The 9,521-nt window shown below is 40.6% G+C and overlaps 1 non-coding gene across 1 annotated transcript; it reads left to right on the forward strand.

Moving 5' to 3' along the window:
• The first annotated feature begins 8,607 nt into the window (after nucleotides 1-8,607).
• Nucleotides 8,608-8,739, forward strand: LOC116087907. The gene has a single exon (XR_004117691.1). It is a non-coding gene; the product is annotated as a small nucleolar RNA SNORA17 (small nucleolar RNA).
• Nucleotides 8,740-9,521: the final 782 nt, after the last annotated feature.

Consider the following 9,521-nt stretch of genomic DNA (forward strand, 5'->3'; position numbering starts at 1 on the left):
CTCCTCCCGTGGGTATTTGATTCCCCCTTTTAAGAAGGAATGAAATGTCTGCCTTTTGGTCTTCCTTCCTCTTGAGATCCTTGTGGAATGTGGGTTGTTCTTCCTGTATACAGTTAAGAATGTCTTAAGCAGCTATATTCTTCATAATCCTGTTCATGCAACCTTGTTTGATATAAATCAATACTACCAATGAGCAGACAACTGTGTATCCATGGACAACAAAAAGAAAGTCCTGTAGTGTTGCACAGTCCCATATAGTTATAAATACAATGAAGATAAAGTCACCAGAACCTCACAGAGAACAGAGTAATCTAAGCAGCAGATGAATGGATTACTCAGTTTCCAGTTTTAGACACTTGCAGAATATTTTGTGGATGGATGGGAACTTTTAATGAATGAAGCCTGTATTTAGTAATTTTCCTTCCACAGAAGGATCCTTTCTTTGCCAATAAATTTCTGGGTGGGTAATCCAGGGCCTTCAAGGAGGAAATAAGACCAACTGGTTATAGTTCATTTTCACTCCTACAAAAAATCTAGAACAGGCATTTGAACAGAGACTAACATTAATACAGTAGACACTTTATAACGTATTTGCTCACAGTCCTTTCCCTACTCTTAATACAAATGAACTCTTCATGATCTTTGATTTGTTCACAATGATTTTTCAATATCATATAGCTCATAAGACTGTGGAAAGAAACAGACACGGATATCATGGGCCATACATCCTTCATTCATTTGAAGATGAAGGAGCACATGCAGAAGATCTTGGGCCAACTGCCAGCTTTCCACTCCATAGAGACAGCATCTGCCACAGACTAGATGTTGTAATCTGGACTCTTATGCTCTCAGTGTGTAAATCTGCAATCTTCCTTGTACCAGTAATTCTCCTGGTTGTTTATGTAATACCAAATGGCAAGCCCTAAAAATACACAAACAGCACTGAACAGACTCAACAGGTTATATTTACACATTTTTTCATTCATATATGTAAGCAAAAGTAATAACTAAAGAGGGCTTTGAACTTGAAAAGGAGCTGTTCTGAGAAAAGAGGGAGGGTAAATGATGTAATCACATTTTAATTGAAAACAAAATAAATTGAGAATAATGTAAAGACCTGCAGACTTTAGGTATCCTTTCTTTTTCAGCACTTCTAAGATTCCAGATCATTCCCAGGACACACGCATCTGACAACTCAGACATATGAATGCTAAAATATACACAATGAAACGGTGCTTATGCAAGCAGAGGTGGGGAGTTTGAAGTTCAAAATGCTGTTTTTAAATTTCTTTCAAAAGAGGGATTCTATTTTGACCCTGGCCACTCACTGTTCCCTCCAAAATAAAGAGTTCCGTGATTAGAACTGTCCTGATCTACCAAAATAATACTTCTGCCACTCCCAAGGGATTTTGGTGTGCCTCGTATTTAAGCATTATTCATGTCAGCAGAGAAATTAAATTCCTGAAATCCTATTTAAGGCTGGGAATGGGGGCGGGGGAGTAGGGATTTACCCACTCAGGCTGAAGCCGAAAACAGAGCAAGATGCTCCTTGGCTCTGTCTTAAACCAGAAAACAAGCCTCCTAAAGAGGCACCACCAAACACCTTTCACTTGGTTCCCATGGAAACACCTCTATCCTCTGGTGCCCACAGTGTCTCTAATGCCTCTGACTAGTTGGATTCCTTGGCACCTGCTCCCCTTGCCAGCTCTTGTCAAAACTTATTACAATGAGAATCTTTGCAATAACACTAGTGTGAGAAGAAAGCAGACGTAGGTAGTTCACTGGAGATCTCTGTCAGCTCCCAGTCAAGCCAGCATCTTCCCACCAGGCAAGCTCCAAGCAGCATTCAAGCCTAAGCAGCGGCCCAACAAAGTATGCTGCTCTGAAAGTGTCTTTACCCAGGGCCTTTGTTCTAGCCTGTGGTATCCTGCTTTCTGATGCTTTACAAGGACAAGAAAGAGTTAGTTCAGGAGCAGCTTTCTGGTCTGTGAGGCTCCATCAGCCAATGGGAGCAGCTGTTAGTGATGTAATGCTCTTACCTAGTCCAGTGTTGAGGACTTGAGGGTGGGGATTTGTGGGGGGTTGGATTTTCTGTGGCCTATATTGAACTAGATTTTTCTCTCCAGCTATTTATGTCCTGTCACTTAAGTTTAGGCTTTCTCCAGAATACGACAACGCTGCTTTTAAGACAGGATTCAGAGCAGCCCCAGACAAGCCGGATAAGGCAGCAAGTGGGCAGAAAACTCACCTACAGTCCGGCGTTGGGTTTATGTGGTTTCTAAGAGAGAGTTTCAAGTGATCCCATTCCTCCTCAGCCTGAGGTGACCAAAAACTCAGAACACAGCAGAGTTCTTGACATCGCCGGATCCTTTATCTCCTCAACTCACTTCTCAACTCCACTTAATCTACTAAAATCCCCAGTCTACCATGGGGGCAGATGATGCCCTAGTTCCAGGATGTCTGTCCATCCCTAGGGATGAAGGGATCTGCACAAACAGCCAGTTAGGAAGAGGACTGAGAAACCTGTGAGAAAGCAGAAGCAGTCACCTAGCATACAACTAACATTTAAGGAAATAGTGAAGATTCTAGAGTAAACATTAGGTTGTAAAAATCAACAAGTACACTCCCTGTGAACAAATTGTTTTGTTTCCTTGAATCTCAGAGCCACAAGTTCAAGTTTTATATTGGTATGAAGATGGGGACGCTTGGTGTCTTTATGAAAAGAAAATTTGTCCTCCTTTCCAACATTAGTGATTCTTGTCTAAACTGCAGCCTGTGTGTGTGTGTGTGTGTGTGTGTGTGTGTGTGTGTGTGTGTGTGCGTGCATGCGTGTGTGTGTGTGTGTTCCTTGAGGCAAATTTTCTGAAGAAAATCAATGTGGGAGAGTTTACTGACTATTACAGGAAGAGAGCAGAGATGGGTCCATATATCCATCAGGGGGGGGAAGAAAAGACTTTCTTCCCTATGGAGCAACAACATTCCCTTCTGTTAGCCTCTCTGGTATTGTCAGGGCAGGTGCTTTCTTAAGATTACAACCCAGTTCTTCTTTATTCCTTGGAAATAATTAGCTCTTGCATCATTTCCTTCTTCTGATATATGTAACCATATGCATGACTCTAGTTAATAGTGTTAAGTTGCATATAAGGTTAGAGATCCTTCATACCCAGAAAGAATAATCTGCCATTTTCTGGGACCTAATATTTTCAGAAAAAGTAAGGAGTTTAAATGCCATTTTAAATCTATAAATATTAATATTATTAAATATTAGAGAGGAGAAGAAACAAGGTCTATTTATGCATAAACAGATCTGAATGTGCAAACCAAAGGTGCTACTGTGTGTTTTGATATATTCATTTTGACTGACCATGCATATTAAGACCAGCTTCTTCCCTAGTTACTGGTTCTCAATAGAAGGCTTGTACTTGATTCTAGATTCAGTAAACATGTGTGTAATGGTTAAAGGGTCCTATAGGCCAGTATGTGGGCTTTATATAAGCCGTGGCATGAATGGCCCCATCAAATGAATAATGCTTGATGAAAATAAGATTAGGAATGTTAAGAGGATTCCTGGAGGTTATCTCCCTAAGGCAAGGTGTCTCAATTTTTGAAGCTTGGTTAAACTTGCAGATTTCAGTAGTGGTGCACCAGTCTCTGTACATTTTGCTACAGTTTTATAGGTCAGACTGCAGATTAATTAACAATATGCAAATGCTGAATATTCTTCTGTGCACCAACATACTTTTTCAGTTTCCTACTCATACTTCCCAGTCTCAATTCCATTTTATGTTAGTTACTTCTCTATTTGTTCAATGATGACATTTCTAAACAAATTTATATGCATATGTACTGATTTTTTGCAATGTCTTTCTGCGAGCTTCCTACCCTGTGACATAGATTTACCATTCACAGCACCATCTTACTAATACTCTCATGTATTGTGCATGGACACATGATGTGACTGCATTTCCTGGGTGTCAATTCTTCATAGGTCAGTAAACAATTGTGTATATTTTTCTGATTTTCTATGTTTTCTATTAATTGTAGTTAATCTCTCCCTCAATCATCTGTCAGAAATTTAAAATATATTTATAACCAGTGTCAACACGATTAGCTAAAATCAAATGGCTGTGCCAATTGTCTCCGAGGGCTTTCCTTCTGGAAAGCATATTCAGATGATGCCAGTTGGCATAGGTGTCTTTGTGACAGCCTTATGATTCTCTTCCTGAGAGCCCTGCCCCTCTTAATTTAACAATATATTCCATAGTGCTATGGTTCCAAGATCACATCTGTTCTCTTTCTTCCTTCAAGTGATTTATTCTGTGTTATTATTGAAATTTAATTCCACATATAGTCATCTGAAGAAGTTTTATCAAGTCCTGCTAGAATATTTATATTAATTATATTAAACATGGATTAGATAAAAAGAAGACATCTTCTAACTTATCAACACTGGAAATCTTTGTATTGAGTCATAAAGTTCTTAAATCTAAGTGAATCTTTACACTCTGACTAATATCTTTTGTGCTTGTATAGTACTTTCTCTGTTTGATATCTCCCTTTCATCATAAACAATGTGTTCTATTCTTTTTGTCCCTACATGTCCTGCAAAGGCTTGTGTAAAATGTGGTGACTGTTTGGTGTACCTGTTGTGATATCTTTTGAACTTGGTGTGCTTCTAAAGACAGTTAGACACCACCCATCCTCAGGATCTCTTGCTCTCTGACCATGAAGTGAGCATTGTTCCTATTCTACATTGTACTGGCCATCATGTGTTAACCAACCAATAGCTTCAAGCCCCATAGTCAATCAGTCATAGACCAGGATCTAGCAGACCATGATCCCAAATATGCCTTTAACTATTGGAAGTGGGTTACCTTTGATATTTTGTTTTGCTTTAACTTCATGCAGGTAGGTACTGTATGATGTACAACTCTCCCAGCTGGTGGACTACTGTTCTTGCTTCTTTGCTTCCCTGGCCCCCTTTGGATTCTTTGTTCCCCAGAGCATTTTACTTCTATATGTTTTCATATACCATTAGATGGTTTTATGCAATTATACACAACCAAGGAATGGAAAACACACTTCACATAATTTAAAATTTAAAATTTAAAAGTCAACTTTTTAACCAGTAAGTTATGAAAATTTGATTTTATATAAAATTTTGCAGTAAAAACCATGAAGGAAAGTATCTTTTCTTCTTTCTTTTTATCTTTTTCTTTAATTTTCTTTTTTCTATTTTTTTTTTACACTCCAGATTTTATCCCCACCCTCCTGTCTAACCCCTGACTGTTCCACATCCCATACCTTCTCCCCATATTGCTGCCTCCAGGAGGATGTCCCTGCCCCCACCCCACCTGACCTCTAAGCTCCCTAGGGTCTCTGGTCTCTTGAGGATTAGGTGCATCATCTGAATGAACACAGACCCAGCAGTCCTCTGCTGTATATGTGTTGGGGGCCTCATATCACTTGGTGCATGCTGCCTGTTTTGTGGCCCAGTGTTTGATAAACCTCGGCGGTCCAGTTAATTGAGACTGCTGGTCCTCTGACAGGGTCACTATGCTCTGTGGCTTCTTTTTGCCTTTCCCTAATTGAACCACAGGGGTCAGAAGCTTCTGTCCATTGCTTGGGTGCAAATATCTGTATGTGACTCTTTCAGCTGCTTGTTGGGCCTTCCAGAGTGTGGTCATGCTAGGTCCCTTTTTGTGAGCTCTTCATAGCCTCAATAATAGTATCTGGCCTTGGGATCTCCTCTTGAGCTGGATCCCACTTTGGGCCTATCATTGTACCTTCCATTTCCCTCCTTGTAGTTCTTTCAGACAGGAACAATTATGGGTCAGAGTTTTGACTGTGGGATGGCAACCTGCTTCCTCATTTGATGCCATGTTTTCTGTCGTTCCAGGGAGGGGGTCTGTGTTCTCTCTCTCTCTCTCTCTCTCTCTCTCTCTCTCTCTCTCTCTCTCTCTCTCTCTCTCTCTTTCTCTCTCTCTCTCTCCCTCCCTCCCTGGAGGCAGAGGGCCTGTTGCTGAGGCCTGGGTCTCTCTCTCTCTCCTGGAGCTGACCTGTTTGCTGCATGACGCCTTAATTAAAAAGGAGGCAATGTATAAATGAGTTATTTTATTGTAGGAAGTAGAAATATACTGGTTAAGTAAATGGAAGGAAAGAAGAAGGAGAGAGAAAGGAGAGGAAGAAAGCAAGAGAAGAGAACAAAGAGAAAGAGGAGAGAGAGGAGAAGAGTAAGAGAGAAGAGAACAAGAGGAGAGAGTGAGAGAGTGAAGAAGGGGCAAACCACCCCTTTTATTATATGGGGTGTGGCATGTCTGGCTTGTGGTCAGATGACTGGGTGTAAGGTCCAGCTAGAATGCTGGGAGCTTGAGGCATGGTCTGTCTAATAGAGGACACATCTCCTGCAGGGGCAGCTGTGAGGGGTCTGGACTGAAATCTGAGCCATCGTCTCAGGAACTATCACTGAATTCCTACCGTCCCTTGTGAACACATTTACTTTGCTCAGTGGGTCTCCAGGGTTCTCAGGTGGCCACTTTACTGGAACCTGGCTGTCAGAACTACCCACTGCCCCACAGTCTTCCTGTTGGAGGTGGGCTCTACGTTCTCTCTCCCTACTGTTGGACATTTCATCTAAGGTTCCTCCCTTTGAGTCCTGAGAATATCTCACCTCCCAGGTCTCTGGTGCATTCTGTAAGGTTCCCCCCAATCTCCTACCTCCTGAGGTTGCCTGTTTCAATTCTTTCTGCTGGCCCTCAGGGCTTCAGTCCTTTTCCCTCACCCAATTAGTAGAAATAGGGTAGGGTGTGGGTCTGTGTCTCTCTGCTGAGGCCTGGAGCTCTCTGCCACTGAACCTGAGTCTCTCTGCTGCTGGGGTCTGGAGCTGCAAAGCAGGTTTGTTAAAAGGAGGCAAAGCATAATCATGAGATATTTTATTATAGGAAAGAGAAAATAGGCTGGCCATGTAGAAAGAAAGAATGGAGAGGAAGGAAAAGAGAAGGAGAGAGAGCTAGAAAGGAAATAAAGAAAGAAGAGCAAGAAAAGAAGAGCAAGAGGGAGAACAAAGAACAAGAGAGGAAGAAAAGAAGCAAGAGAAGACAAAGAGCAAGAGAGAGAGGAAGAAGGCAAGAGAGAGGGGAGGGGGTGAACCACCCCTTATATTGTGTGAGGCATGGCTATCTGTCTGTGGGGCAGGCCATGCGTGGCTGTGGTCAGATGACTGGTGGTAGGGTCCAGCTAGAATGCTGGGAACTTGGGGCATTATCTGTGTGACAGAGCATACATCTCCTGCGGGGGCAGCTGTGAGAGGTTGTGACTGAAACAGGAGCCAAGGACTCAGGGTTCTAGGCCTATTACTCAACTGGGCTCAGGTTGCCTGAACTCACTGCTTCCCCACAGTAGGGAGTTGGAGGGGAGAGGGGAAGGAAAGCATCTTTTATGAAGTTCCTATAAAAAGGAGATATAATAATATACTACCATAAGTCCAATGAATGTTAAAAAGAAATCCCAAAGATGAAGTCAATAGTTCAAAATGTGCTTATTAAAATAAGTAAAGAGGTATGGATAATAGGCAAAACCTTGGATCAGAATTAGGAATCTCAACAATTTAAAGAAATCAAGAATCAAAATGAAAGTAGTTGTTAATTTTTAATTGACTTATACAGAGTAAATGTACAAAATGATGCCTTTAGAAAAAATTAAATACAAATAAATATAAATAAAATAAATGTACCAAAATTGAAAAGGATAAAAAAGTGATGAAAACTTTAAAATAATTTTTATTTTTTTGTATTTATTGTATATAGACTTTTTCTTAAAATATATTTTAATCATATTCCTCCTCCTCCACTGTTATGTTCATATCTACCCAACTTCAACTTCATTGTCTCTCAGAACAACTCCCCTGCATAAGAAAAAATGGACAAACTATACAAATTTCTCCAATGAAATTATACTTGAATCACACATCAGAGAAGATCCCATGCTCAGGAGTAGGTAGGCAACACAAAACTAACTCCATGGTTTTGTGTGTATGTGTTTGTATGTGTGTGTTTGTGTGTGTGTGTGTGTGCACGTATGTGTGCTTTTGTTTGTTTGCTATTTTAAACACATGAGAAGAAAATCAAACAAAAACAGGTGAAAATATTCAAATTTAAAATATCAAAATATTAAAAATATATGAAAATTTAAAAATTCATTTAATAATTCTAACAGTAAAATAGTCTAGTTATTATTCTGACCTCTAGAGAAGAAATTAACCCTTTGAAAATCTAAGCCAGGTGGATTATAATTACATTGAGACTAAAAACTATGTTTTAAATAATAGTTTCATTCACTGATAATAAATGAATACATACATTATAAAGAAAATAAAATTAGATCACTATTTCTCTTGATGATGTTTATGACAAGTACATTATAATAATATAATTTAGATCTGTAGAAAAGTAAGAGTAAATTAATATTTATATTTAACAAGACAGAAAGTCATAAGGATGCATTATCATGACTATTGTCATGAAGCAAAACTCATAAAATATAGTTGCTTTATGCTGACACTTTCTTAAGAAACCTACTAAACAGAAAAATTTAAAACATGAAAATTTCATTGCTCCTAGAAGTATTATAGATGTGGATACTGTGTCACATATGGGTCAAGAGCTGACAGAGAGGAGAGAGGCCATGTATATGTTTGCTATTCTGACCTGAGAACATCTGAATGATTAGTAGTCAGATAGCTCCTGAAAAAAGGGAACCTGAGATGAACACCAGTATGGTATTAGACAGGCCTGGATGAGATCCCAGGACAAGACAGACGACCCTCACAAAGGGATACTTGGGCTAGCTGGTCAAGAGCAAGTCTGAGATGAACACTAGACTGGAGGCATGTGGCCCCCAGACAGGAAGCACACTGAGATGACCACCAGTCTGGCACCATGAAGGCCTTGGGAGGCATGCCATACCATAGATGTCCCCTGTTTGGCACCATAATATATGAGAGGGCATACCACTCCTGAGACCATTTCTGAGATGACCTAAGACAATCAGAGATCCTGAGCACCTCATAGAGGAACAAGTAGTTGGTAAAGAAATGGAAGAGAAAGAGAAACAGACAGATGGGGGTACAATAAACAAGGGCAGAACTGGAGTTTGTAGAGTAGTGATGAACAGCCTGATATAAGTAGCCTTCTGGGACTGTGCTGCCACCAGGGACCACATCTAGATCTGTGGGCCTGAAGCATTAGGGATCTATTAATACTAAAGGCCAAGCAGATGTCCCTGGTCTGGGCTGCCACCTGTCTGGGGACAGGGTAGTATCTGAGAGCTGTGTAGAACTTGCCCCACTTCTCACCTAGGCAACAAGGGATTGCTGGCCCTTGGAAGAGCAGGAAGATGACCCTGCCCTTAGCCAGCTTCAATACTCAGGACACAGGCTTATGCACATTGCTGGAGTTGTGGATGGGATAACCCTTAGTATATGAGCATGGCTTAGCAGGCACTACCACTGGTCTCTCATGAGA

Source organism: Mastomys coucha, unplaced genomic scaffold (assembly GCF_008632895.1).
Source record: "Mastomys coucha isolate ucsf_1 unplaced genomic scaffold, UCSF_Mcou_1 pScaffold13, whole genome shotgun sequence".
In the NCBI taxonomy this organism is placed as follows: domain Eukaryota; kingdom Metazoa; phylum Chordata; class Mammalia; order Rodentia; family Muridae; genus Mastomys; species Mastomys coucha.